The 13,656-nt window shown below is 35.3% G+C and overlaps 1 long non-coding RNA gene across 1 annotated transcript; it reads right to left on the bottom strand.

Moving 5' to 3' along the window:
• Window positions 1-9,628: 9,628 nt before the first annotated feature.
• Window positions 9,629-11,400, bottom strand: LOC147291641 (uncharacterized). The gene is made up of 3 exons (XR_015121476.1): window positions 11,284-11,400; window positions 10,551-10,602; window positions 9,629-9,804 (listed from the first exon to the last, which is right to left on the bottom strand). It is a non-coding gene; the product is annotated as an uncharacterized LOC147291641 (long non-coding RNA).
• Window positions 11,401-13,656: the final 2,256 nt, after the last annotated feature.

Genomic DNA, 13,656 nt, shown 5'->3' with positions numbered 1-13,656 from the left:
GTGTCCACCAAAGCATGTTCCCACCCAATTTTTTTATAGGATTCCCTGCACAAAAAAAATAATTAAGGAATGATAAACTTTTAGATCAAAACTCATCCAAAGCGTGTTCCTAATTCAAAAAAAAAAAAAAAAAAGAGAGAGAGAGAGAATAAGCAAATCAACACCAGCCAAATAAATAAATAAAAAAAAACCAAATCAACAAAAGATAAATTACCGTTTGGTTTGTTGTTCGGTTTCCGATGTTTGGATGTTTAGGTATTTGTAGTTTTGGGACTTTTAATATTCACTGCAAAAAAAAAAAAAAAAAAAAAACAAACAAACAAACAAACAAAAAGTTTCATAAAAAAATTAAACAAACTTTCATATAAAAGCCCATCATGTTGGTGCTTCCAAATAAACAAAATGGAAACAAAAATACTTTTTTTCCTTTGAACTCTAATAGAGAAGGAGGTTAAGAGAGAGAGGGATTTCAGTGTTCCTGAAAGATACAAACTTTCTGAAGAAATCAACAAGCCATAAAACTTTATAAAACCCTAAAATCAAAATCCCATAAGCTAAACCCAAAGGAAAAAAAAAAAACCTTTTGCCAGTGGTTTATAAGAATGAGTTGGGTTTTGTCTTAGGCAGAGAAGGGGATGGAGAGATTTGGGTATGGGTGTGGATGGGAAAGGGCGGAGCGGTACGAAGTGTTCTCACTTCATCTCTTAAGAGTGTAAGGTACGCAAATATGTATGTGTAGGAAATGTGTGCATTAAGGCCAATCGTTGTTGACCTTGAGGACAACATTTCAGGCAGTCGTCTGTCAAGTACACCTATTAAGAAGGATGATACCTTAGAGCTATTTAAGAGGAGAGTATAAGTGGAATAAAGTTTTGTAATCCACGTCGAGATCTATACATCTCTGATGATAGTTCTTAAACTGTTTATGATTGAAGGGATTACTGTATGGGTAACAGTGTATTCGAGTGAGATCAACATAGCTCTTTAGCCTACTCAAATATGGAGGCGATTAGTCTCGCACTGTGCATGTGAAGACACCAAGGGCAACGAATATGGGTGCCTATAGGGAATATAGGTCCACTGAACTAGATCAACGAATGAGAGTCTTGTATGGAGTGAAACATTTGTCAAACAAGATCTCATTAGTTATAGGGAATCTACTGTCTTGTGCGACTGATCACTGTGCTTTGGTGATACAATGCTTGTGTCTCGAGGTACGATGTGTGTATCGCTGGGTACAGTAAAAGGGAACACGAAGGCATATGAGTGGTTAACAAGGGATCTATCGCCTTACCCTATGATCAGGAAGGAAATATTGTCCTATGTGATTAATTTGATGTGAGAGTCAAACATTTTGGCCGAAGCATATGGGCGAGATGACAGTTAGAACGAGGTTTTTCAAACTATATCTTAACCATGCTCATGATCAGAAAGATATATGTCACAGAATCACGATCAAAGGTTTTGACAATACTCCATACCTTAATTAAATGATTAGGACAATAGATGACTAAAGGATAGAGAGACCGTATCGAATTGTAACTACAATGTAATAGGTTCCAATAATCTGTTCAATTTGGGTAAGGCAGAAACATAGCTAAGTGTCACTTAAGGCCTTTGAAAGCCCGGTGAATAATAGGTCTAATGCACTTTATCATCTCTAAGAGATATAAATGCAATTATTCTCGTGGGAAAATCAAATGGAGATTTGATTGTTCCATTGCCAAATTGGAATAAAACCTAAGGATCTCACACCTATAAGTTAATGTCCTAGGAGAAACATGATGGGTTAAGTGATTATATGATAGCTGCTTCGTCAAAGATATTTGACCAAAATAATTAGTTAATTAATAATGGTTAATTATTTAATGGAATTAACCAACTACTTTACGGACCCAAGTGATTAAATTAATTAGAGCAATCAATAATGGAAAGTAACGGATAAAAGTGGAAATGTAAAAGCCATAAAAAATTAGAGGGAAAGAATAAAAGAAAGGATAATATATTTTAGGCCAAAGTTTATCTTTGGTCCCTATAGTTTCAATTGTTATGATTTTGGTCCTGTAGTTTATAAAGTGTTGCAATTAAAGGATATCTTAGTATTTTTATTCATCAAATTGTCAGATTTTTTATGCTTTTGGTCATGTACTTTACATAGCATTTCCATTTTGATAATGTATTTTACATATCGTTAATGATTCAATTCAAGGACTGATTTAACATATTAACTGACAAAAATGTTAACGTATCCTTTAATTGCAACGATTTTTAAATTACATGCTCAAAATCATAACAATTGAAACTAAAGGGACTAAAGTGGAACCTAATTAACTCTAACTACAGGAACCAAAAGTGAAATTAAGCCTATATTTTATGAAAAGAGAATTTCATCCAATCTCATCAATGGATGAGATTAAGTAGATCCTTTAGATCAAATAGTCACAAAATTGGGATAAGGAATGGGTGAAGGAGAGTAAAGATTATGATGTTATAAAAGATGACATTATGCATCACATGCTCCCCTTAAGAGGATGTGCGGCATTTAGGGGTTGAACCCTCTCTTGGTTGTGTTGTTTCAAACAACTTAACACTCTCTTATCCCCTCACCATTCTCTCAAAACCCAAGGTTTCCATAAACTCCTTTTTCTCTCCATTGTGTGATTTCCCAACTAAACCTAGAAGAGTTTAGAGAATCATGTTCATGTGATGAATCTAGTTTCATGATTCAAAGTCACAAAAAAGACATGTATAAAATGTTTTAAGGTGTTAAATACCTAGCTTCTGCTCAAATCTTTACTAGTTTCTTGATTTCTAAACTAAAACATACATTCCCTTCAATATGCATCACCATATCTCTCACCTTATCAAATAGTTTGTCTTTAAACAAGGGAAAAGAGAGAGGGAATGGGCTATTTTTGACTAACAATGCTTGCATATTAGCTCTGTCCACTAGAAATGCTCAAGAAGTCATGGCGGAGCCTTTAGTCCGCCAAGTTTGCTCTGATGTGGCGGATTGAACCATCAGAAAAGGATGCCATGCAGGATAGAACCACCAGGAATAGTTAAGCGGGAAAATTCCTATTGTAAAATTTTATTTACTCGCAAATATACGAGTCTTGTAGTATACTAAGGAGGTCGAACCTCAAGGAGTGATGCAAAACGATACACTAAGCTTAAACTTAAGTTAATTTAAAACTAACCTAGTTTGGAAATTTTGTTGGTTTGTAAGACAACTTAAAATAAAATGCAACTAAAGTATAAAGCAAATAAAGTAGATGAAAAGAGAATAAAGTAAATAAAGATGCAAGAATTTAAATATTCAATCTAGAAAGGAAAATAACAATTTTTTGATTTTGGAAGTTAAACAATGGTATAAGAACCAAGGTTAGGGTTCCATACATTATGAATATATTAAGTGAGATTTTTAGTAATTTCCCAAAAATGAGGGCACCAAAGAGTCACTTGATGCCCTCTTACAAAGATAAATATGATTTGAGCACAAAAATTAAAGATTTATATGGTAGATCTTGATTTTGCTTAGAAAATACAAACTTTAAGCAACTCAAATGAACCAAAAACTAAGGAACAACTAGAGTTCAAAAATGTTTGTGTTTAAAAGATTAACCATAAAGCTAAAATGTGAAAAGAGAATCAAACTACTCATAATATATGACATTATGGGTGAAAGGTGGTCTCTTTCTCATTTTAATATCAAAATTTAGAGCTTGTAAGATCTAATCATAAAAGCCTCAGTTAATAATATTCATGGTGGTGCTTACCTCTTACCTTGGTAAGGGGTTTAGTGACCACCCATGAGCTTAGAATTTAAATAAAAATAAAGAAAGAAATAAACAAGCATGTAATTTAAAGAACAAGAAAATAAATAACACTACTAACCGTAAAGTAAATAACTACATAAAATAAAATGCATAAAATAAATAAAATATTAAGAGAAGAGAGAAGAGAGATATGAATTAAAGTTTTATTAATTAAAAGTGCAAGAAAATTGCATTCATATTCTCTCTCTTACATCACAGCCAAAAGGCTTGAGAGATAAATCCTAAGAGAATACTAGAAAGAGGCATAAAATTAAAAATGTAGAGAAAAAAAGATGTAAAAGAGGCGCTAAATGCTCTTTTAAATAGGTCATGTGATGAGGAAAGAATCAGCACAAAAGCTGGTGCAAGGTTGAAAATATCTGGGATTTCTGCCACATGTCGCGTAGCCATAGGCTGGGAGGGGAGAGAGAGAGAGGCACATAGATGAAGGCTAGAGAAAGGCTATCAACAGCCTGGCCCGCGCCACGTGTCAACCAGTGACAGGCTGGTTGGAAGATTAATCATGTGAAGCTGTAGCAGTTTGGGACGCGTGTCACATGAAGAGAAAGAGGCGGAAGCGCTGGGATGCTGTGACTTGCCACGTGTCGACGCAAGAGAGGATGGAGGCTTGATTAATCAAGATCAATTTGCACATCAACCGGCGGCTGTGGCTTGGAGCTGTGACTTGCGACTGCATGGGAAAGCGTGAGAGAGAGAAGAGTTTTGGATTGCTCGGCTTGAGGCTGGACAGTGGCTGGGTTCACATGGGGAGGCATGCGCCAGCAGGAGAGGAAAATGGAGGCAGCGGAAAAAAAGAAGGTGGAACGCTGGGGAGGAAAAACTGCCCGCCACATGTCGACTCGGTATTGGCTGCTTCAAAGATTAATCAAAAGAATGAGAGAGGAGGCGCAGCTTCCAGGAAGCTTCTTCTTCTGCTGTGACCGTTCGTCTCCCAAGAAGCAGGCCTGGCCTGGGCTTCTCCATCTTCAATTTTTTTTCTTGGGCTTTCTTCACATCAATCCTACAAAAATCAAATAAAACTTAATTAATAGAAAACACATAAAATTTCTAAAATTAAATCTAGCCTAAATAATAATAATAATAAATGCAACCTAATAAAATCTAAGAAATATAACAAAAACTAATAAAACCCACTAATTAACTAAATAATAAAAATAAGAATTAAAACACTAAAAATGCTAAAAGACATTAACAAAAATGTATGAATTTGAGGATAAAATATGTATATAAATTAAGCTCAACAATTCTCGCCTATGAAATGTATGGCCAGCGGTCCAACTCAATCCTGTCGGATTAGGCCGGCATCATATATATATTTTTTTATTTATTTCTGGCGGTCCAAACCGCCATAATAGCTCATAACCTAATTTCATATCACTATGCGCCACTTCCCTCATTTCGGCACTTTTTCTTCTTCTTCTTCGTTTGTCTTCTCTCTTGTTTTTCTTCTTCTTTTTTGCGCCTCTTCTTTGTCTACTCCTTTTCTGCGCCTCTTCTTTCATTATTCTTCCTCTTATTTTTTTTTAATTTGTGTGTGTTTGTTTATTCTTGGTGTAATTTGTAGATTAGGTGCGATAGCAACTAGGTTGATTTCAGCCTTTGGAACTAGATTTTGTGCAGCAGCTAGGTTGATTTTTTTATTTTAAGATTTTTAGTTCAAAATGTTTGGGTTGATGATCTGAGAAAGAGAGAGAGAGAAAGTAGGGAGGGACTGAGAGAGAGAGAGAGAGAGAGAGAGAGAGAGAGAGAGAGAGAGAGAGAGAGAGAGAGAGAGAGAGAGAGAAGTAGATCTCACGTGTGTGTTTTAGATATTTTGGAGTGTCTAATCTTATCAATTGTGGAGGGGCTTATTTGACAATAAACAACCACCTTTTCAGTAATTGAGTAAAGTGTTTGCCTTACGTACCAATTAAACTATGATATGTAATATTAAAGGTGTCAAACGGGCCGGGCCGGGCCGAGCACGACACGGGCCAAGCACAAGCACAAGCACAAAATGGGTCCGAATTAAACACGACTCCTTTAACATTGTTTTCTTTTTCTTTTTTAGATAACTTTTCAACAAGAATATTCAATTTTCATGCAAAAAAATGTTAATATTTAATTATAAAGAAGAAATAAAATATCATAAGATTAGTTTCTTCACCATAAATAAAAAAAAAAAGGCTATTGGGCCATTTTGGGCCTAAGCCTTAACTATATGGGCCGGCCCGAGAACGGCACGATAGGCTCAACTTAAACAGGCCGATCTAGGCCGTTTGACACCTCTACGTAATATATGTAAATTGTTTTATATTATTATAAATTATGTGATAACTAATACTTTTTTACTTTATTGTAATAATAGGCCCAATAAAACTTAAGAAATCATTTAGGCCTGACTATCAGTTACTATAGCAAACAAAAGCCCTAGAGTGAAAGGAAGGGTCTCCATTTCATAAAGCCCTAGAGCCTGACTATCAGTTACGTCACAGCGGCACCCGTTCTAGAAATTTCGAGAATATAATACTTATACCACCAAGTATTATATTCCCAAGCTCCCTAAACTGAGATGAACCTCCTGTTTTAAAAATTCCGTCCAAGTTGAATCATAATATAGAAGTTACAGCGGAATGTATTTTTGAATAATACCTCGAAATATTATTATTAAACAGAAATATAAAACCAACCCATGAGGGTCATGAGTTCCAAAATACAGATAACCCAAGCATTAAGAAGATATTCATAAAACAAACAACAGAAATATCTCAATCCATATCCAGAGTGATTCAGCGACTAATAAAGTAGTGCCAAAGAGACTAGAATTCTAGAATCTGCTTGTGTAGAACACCTATAGCAAAAGATGAGAGACGCCACCATTGATCCAAAGAAAGGATCTAAACCAGATAGACAGAAAGATGAAACTGAAACTGACAAGATACAGATGCCACGCCACCGGCTTTAGTCCAAGTCATCATTCATTGGAAAATCTGCACTCACAAGAGTACAGTATGAGATAAGCATCACTTACAATCATTGCTTCCCTCCAGGAGAAATCCCAAGTTAGGGTTGAAAATGATAATGAAGGTATAATATATATATATATATATAAAATTTCAATGAGAGGAAAACTAAAGTAAAACAATGCAACACAGCAAAATATTCACAATAATAATCAGTGAGTAAAACCTTTGCATTCTTTCACACATCTTCTGTGAAAATTCGACACGTGTCAAGTTCAGAATACTTACCTGCCGACCAAACAAGAATGACCAACTACCTGTATCGAAATCCAATCATCAATGATACGGTAGCGAGAGTATCCATTCATTGTGAATACCATATAGGCTAGCCTCCCCAAAAGGACATTCGACTAGCCCGTCTATAAGTATCGTCTCATAAGGTTTAAGAGATCGAAACCCAATGACACCACACTGGGGACTTTTACTCTCAGGTCACAAAGGTAATCACAACGAAATCCATACAAGTATGCCATACAAAATCCATGCAATACTTGAAAATAATTCCATAATATATAGTATTATCAAAATACGAGAAAACTCTATAACCGGGACGTGGTGTTTTCCCCTACATGTTACCAATGTGGAAGCCCTGCCTATCTCTATGTCTATTCTGTCCTTGCGTACCTGTTGGGAAACTGGAGTTAATTCCAAATCCGATGACAACTATTATAAACGTTCAAAACGTACCATTGACCATGTCTGTTAAGACTAGGTAAAATTCAGAGAATCGGCACTAGCGTAACTGCTAGGCTTCTCTGAATTCTTGATTCGGCATGACCCTGCTCCCTGAGGCAGATAGTCATGTCAGATCGTTTAATTTCTACTTAAGTTCATTTTAATTTAAATGGAGGAGGTTGATCAGTATTTAACCTACAACGTGTCTAGGTCAGTGCATTGAGAAATTGAGGGTGCTCTGGCCCAGTCCTCAACGACTATATGCTCATGGATTGCCCTTAGACAATACGTTGTTGAGTTTACCACAAATATGGTCTCAATATATTATTAATCCAATTTTAGTTAAACAGTTAAGTAGTGTTTCATCTAAAATCACAACTTAAACAAACAGTTGTTAAAGAAATTGGGTTACGAGCTTACCTGTAGATGAAGGCGCACAGGCAGATTCTCGGTACCACTAGACTAGCAAAACAATGGAATAAAATAATCTAATTAACAAAAGTAAAAATCTAATATAATTTTAGCAGATTTTCAACAAAGGTTGAAGGGTTACCGAAGGCTCCAAAATGAAAATTCTAATTTATGCAGAATTTCGACTCTAGAAAGTGGGACTCGGCTCCACAAATATGTAGGTGATATCGGCTCACCAATCGGACTTCTAAAACTCAAGCTAGGATTAAAATAGAAATATTTATATTTGATCATAGAGAGAGAGAAAGAGCAGCAATAGAGAGAGAGAGAGAGAGAGAGAGAGAGAGAATTTCTAGAGAGAGAAGCTATAGAATTCAAATGATAGTGTGAATGAAAATGATGGAGTGGAGGGGTATTTATAGGTGGGTGAGGAGGGTAGATTCAATGGCTAGGATTTAGTGGAAGGATCTAGATCCAAAAATAAAGGATTTAGAGTGTTCTTTTTGTTGGGCCATTTGGGCTTCAAAAATATAATGGGTTCTCCAAAAAAAAAAAAAGTGGGAAGGTGCAGCCCAAAAGAGAAGGACACGGGTTGGGCTTGGGTTAAAACCCATCGTCCAATCACATTGCGCTACGTGGCACCGAGTTAACTTTAATTATTCTCCTAACTTCAAAAATTTGCCAAAAATAGCTTGGGACTCAAAAAAATTCACCTGAAAATCCTATGGACTCATCTAAGTGGGTACTAATTTATCATTGGGTCAAAACACGAATTTGCAATTTGATATTTTCCAGAAAATTTGGGAACTCCAAATTAAATTCTAGAAAATTAAAATAATAAACTCTTTGGAAATTCATAGGATAATTTTTTGAATTTCGAAAAAATACAAGGTCTACACCGTTGGTCTTCTAGAAAACAAAGCCATTCCTGTGAAGACATGTTACTTGAAAGACCTCTAGGTCTTGAAGGAAAATAAATTCTAGAAAATATCTAGAATTTTCGTAAAGTTTAAAGAAAATTCTCAAAATGCTTTTGGGAATTTTCGGGCTTCACAAAAGGTGACTCATCCACAACCGTCACTTAATAGTGGATGGTAGAGCATGTTTTTGTAGTAGTGATTTTTGATTAACTTAATCTTTCGGAGCTTAAAAGTTTTTCATCAAATATTGGTAAATGCCATGTTTTGTTAAAAAGTATTTTGAGTTTAAAGAGTATTGTAAATACTTAAAATTTACACGTGATCTTTCGAGACTAAGTCAAATGCTATAGTTGGTCTTGTGAACTAGTGTCTACATAAATGTCTCTCATTGATGAGTTTATAATGTTTTTGTATACTTCATTGATGCATACTCCCTCCAATGATCTGCATAGTAGTTATTCTTTAAAAAAAAAAGAAATTATTATTAATATAGAGTTGAGTGCATTTCTCTTGTCTATATGTGTTCTTAGTAGAGATATGTATCAAATCATTTATGAGAATACTATCTTCTGCTAGTGGTTTTATTTGCTGCATAATTTGCATAGAAAAATATAAAGGCCAGGTGCTGCTATTCTGTCACACCCCAATCCTGAATAAAATCTAATATCTAGGAGTGAAGCGTGATTTACGTCTTAATCGCAGATTAATAAAATTTTTTCTACAATTAAGACGTGAGAAGAAAATAAAAATAAAATAATATAAAATAATCGAAGAGACTAAGTAAAGTGAAAATGAAAAATAGACTTTATTTAGCAAAATACTATTCCAAGAGTACCATACTAGATGTTCATCTTCTTATATATTACAATGTATTGTTAAACAAACAAAACATAGTACTCCAGCAAATTCTCTAAATTTCCCTTGGGTATTCCACATCATTGGTCATATTTCCGTCACCTGCATGATTTATTAGGGTGTGAGCTTTTAAGGCTCAGTAGGGTATATTGATCCCTCATGGCCAGTTATCACATTTAATCAATGTCTCAGTAAAAGAAAATAAATACAGATAATGATTTCAATTATATGCAATGAGAATGTGTGTACTCACTCCTTAACCATTCCCGTTGACACATACCCAAGACAAACAGGCCTACACGTCCCATACCGTGCATCCTTCCACTGTGGCCCCGAATGTCCCAAGTATGAGCCAACACCCGTCCGTCCCTTAAGCCCAAATATTTTGAATATAATTAATTCCACTTTTTCTTCAATAATTCTTCCACAAATCATGAGATCACCAGGTACATCTCCCTTTCTCCATGGTATCTCTAATAAATCACAAGACCACCAAGTTCATCTCCCTCTCTTCTTGGTGTCTCAATTAATCATTTTCTTAACCTTGTTCACAATCACACTTTCCTTATGCACTTGTGATTATGCATGTAAAGATAAACATTAATGCATGTATAGAGAAATTAAATAGTACATGCATAATAATAAATATCACAGACTTAGGAATTTCACAGTGCTCACACAAGATTAATAATAAAAGCTTATTCACAAATATAGTGCACTTGATACATTTAATGAAGAAATAACATCACAAGTAATAAAGATAAATTATCACAAGAAAATAAATCACACAACATGTCACAAGGATTAATTGTAATATAGTCCAATCATTGGGGAAATAGAGACCCTACCTTAATCTCTTGAGCTCGAGTTCCTTCTTGGTCCGTTCCTATGTGTTCGGGTCTAAAAGTTTAAAAAAAATATAGTTTAGATATAACTTAATTAGATTTAAATTTATTTCACTCACTTTTTAAGGAGAGTGTAACTCACACTCTAACTTAGAGGTGTCGGATTGACGCGAAACTTATACCATTGGACTCGTATCGAAAAATAGAGTTAGGGGGGTGAAAATTGGGCGAAAAAGGTCGCCGGAAACAGCCGCACGCGCCGGCGGTGCGAGTGGGGTGGCTGGCCGGGCACTGTTCATCGTCACTTTAAACAGCCCCTGTTTTTTTTCCAGATTTCCAGTTTTTTTATCTCATTTTTTACTCGACTTTTGACCTATCAAACGTTCACCAAATTGAGCAAACTTATACTTATTTTAAAGCTCTGCATCACCTCTTTACAACCATATAAAGAACATGAAAAACGGACTGTTAAAACTCAAGTTATAAGGCTCGAAAGGAGGCCATACAAACATGCGAATTTTCTGGAAAAATTTCCAGATTTTTCATATTCCTTTGTTTTTCATTTTCCTTCAATTCCAAACCGCAAAACATGTTTCTAAGGCTATAATAAGACTATCTACAACCAAATTTTAGTTTTACAACATAAAAGAAAGGCATGTAAATAAAATTATAAAACAACAAGTTTTGAAAAAATTTGTTAAGGACACCCATGTTTCCATGGGTTCCTTAAGCTCACCTTTTTATACCCCCCTTGAGTTCTAGAGAGGCTAAAAGCTGTGAGTTCCTTTATAGAGTTTCTAACCTCTACTTCTCTAACTCTTTCTAGTTCACTCTCTCTCTCTCTCTCTCTCTCTCTTTCTCTCTCTCTCTCTCTCTCTTTCTCTTTTTCTCTCGGGTTTCTTCTTTGTCTCCTCTGTTCAGTTTTTCTTTTTGCTGCTCTTTTTGTTGCTCAAGACTATTCTTATAGTCTAATTGGCAAACATCTTCAGTTAAGAGGGATGTATCTAATGATTATTTAGATAAGGATTATCCCTAAAGGAATCACCACCCTTGATCAAAGCTTAGGTGTGCTAGTTTTGAGAAAGCTAATGGCGTTGGTGATTATCTTCAAACCCTTTCAGATATTTTTTTTTTTTTTTTTAAGTTGGGCTTTTCATCTCTTGTAAAACAATTGGGCTAAAGCCCAAACTTAGAAGTTTAACCCAAATTTTTAAAGCCCATAAATATTATTATTATTTATTATTATTTTTTTTTTGGACATTACATATTCGAACCCAACTTTTTTATCTGTAGCCCCAACACACTCTTTACACCCACCTTCAATTTAAAAAGTTTAAAAACTTATTAGTACACGTAACATTTTTTCAAATATACCCTTACTAAAACCCAACAAACAAATCTAAGATATTCCTGCTCTTTATACCCAACAACACATCCAACACCATTACCATCACCCAACTGTTAAGCCATAACAGTAACATGGGTTAGTTAGTGAATCAATTATGTTGTAATTAGTTAGTTATGTGTGCTGGCATTCAGTTAGATGGTTACACCGCCTCTCAGGCACACATATAAGATATGTAAAAAATAGTTGTACTGATTCATTGCGTGACAATTAATCAAACACTTCCTCACTTTCTTTTCTCTCTTATTCTTCTTCATTCCTCTTCTCTGCAATTCTAATATGAATCCTAACATGGTATCAGAGCTACAAAGGGTTTCACCATGACTGTCTCTGCGATCTAGCTTCATCGTCTCTTGTCTCTGCAATCTAGTTTCTTCGTCTCTGTTTTCGATCTTCATCTTACTCCTCCAAGTTCTTTCTCTTTGGTTTCTCTCTGATTTCTTTGGGTTCTTTCTTCTTCTTGCTTTGGAATTCATCGATTTTTTTCACACTGTGTGTGTGTTGCAATTTGCTTTGATCTTCTTCTTGTTCTTTCTAGTTCTTGCATATTGTTGATTTTCTAGTATTTCTTGCTGCAATTTCTTCAAAATTTGGTCATGACTTCTCTTACAATTTCATTGTTGTCGAACATCTGCAACTTAGTGACGGTGTGATTGGATGACTCCAATTACATCACTTGGCTGTTTCAATTAGCATCCTATGCAGACACGGTCTAAGTCAAGCATTTATAAACCCAAGGCTTATACTGTTGCCCCTTATGTTGACTTATCTCAGCAAGAACCAAGATCTTTTGCTTCTGCATCCAGGTTTCCCGAGTGGAAACATACTATGTTGGAAGAATTTGAGGCACTCCAAAAGCAAGGTACATGGAGGTTAGTACCTTTGCCTCTTAATAAGAATTTAGTGGGGTGTACATCGGTGTATAAAATCAAAAAGCACCCTAATGGTTCTATAGCTCGACATAAGGCCAGACTTGTTGCTCAAGGATTTAGCCGAGAGGCAGGTCTTGACTTTGAAGAAACTTTTCATCCCGTAGTTAAACACTCTACTGTTCGAATTATCTTGGCTTTGGCAGCTCAATTTCATTGGAAGTTAAAACAGTTAGATGTAAAGAATGTTTTTTTACATGACATTTTGCATTAGAAAGTTTACATGGCACAACCTCAGGGCTTTGTTGATCCAATTCATCCTCAGTTTGTATGTTGCTTAGAGAAATCTCTCTATGTCTTGAAACAAGCACCACGGGTTTGGAATGAAAAATTTACTAGCCATTTTCCTGGTTTGGGATTCAAAGCCTTTGTTGCAGATCCCTCACTCTTCATTAGATGTCAAGATCATACCATTGTTACTTTACTTCTCTATCCTTACAGGAAATGATGAGGCAGTGGTGCAGTCTATCGTTACTCAACTTTCTTCTGAATTCAATATGAAAGACTTGGGTGAATTGAGCTATTTTATGGGGTTACATGTTCATTCTTCCTTCCTTGGTATCTTTGTTAACCAGAAAAAATATGCTAAAGATTTGATGCACAAGGCTGGAATGATAGACTGTAAACCATGTGATTTTCTTTGTTTACCTCATGTGAAGTTACTCAAGCATGAAGGTGTTCCACTTGCTGATCCCACCAAATTTCGAAGTCATGTGGGCGGTTTACAATATTTAACTTTCACAAGACTAAATATAACTTATTCTATTAATGCAGT

Source organism: Dryas octopetala, chromosome 3 (assembly GCF_963921425.1).
Source record: "Dryas octopetala chromosome 3, drDryOcto1.1, whole genome shotgun sequence".
In the NCBI taxonomy this organism is placed as follows: domain Eukaryota; kingdom Viridiplantae; phylum Streptophyta; class Magnoliopsida; order Rosales; family Rosaceae; genus Dryas; species Dryas octopetala.
Note: the sequence above shows the minus strand (reverse complement) of the source record. Positions and strands in the feature narration are given on the sequence as shown.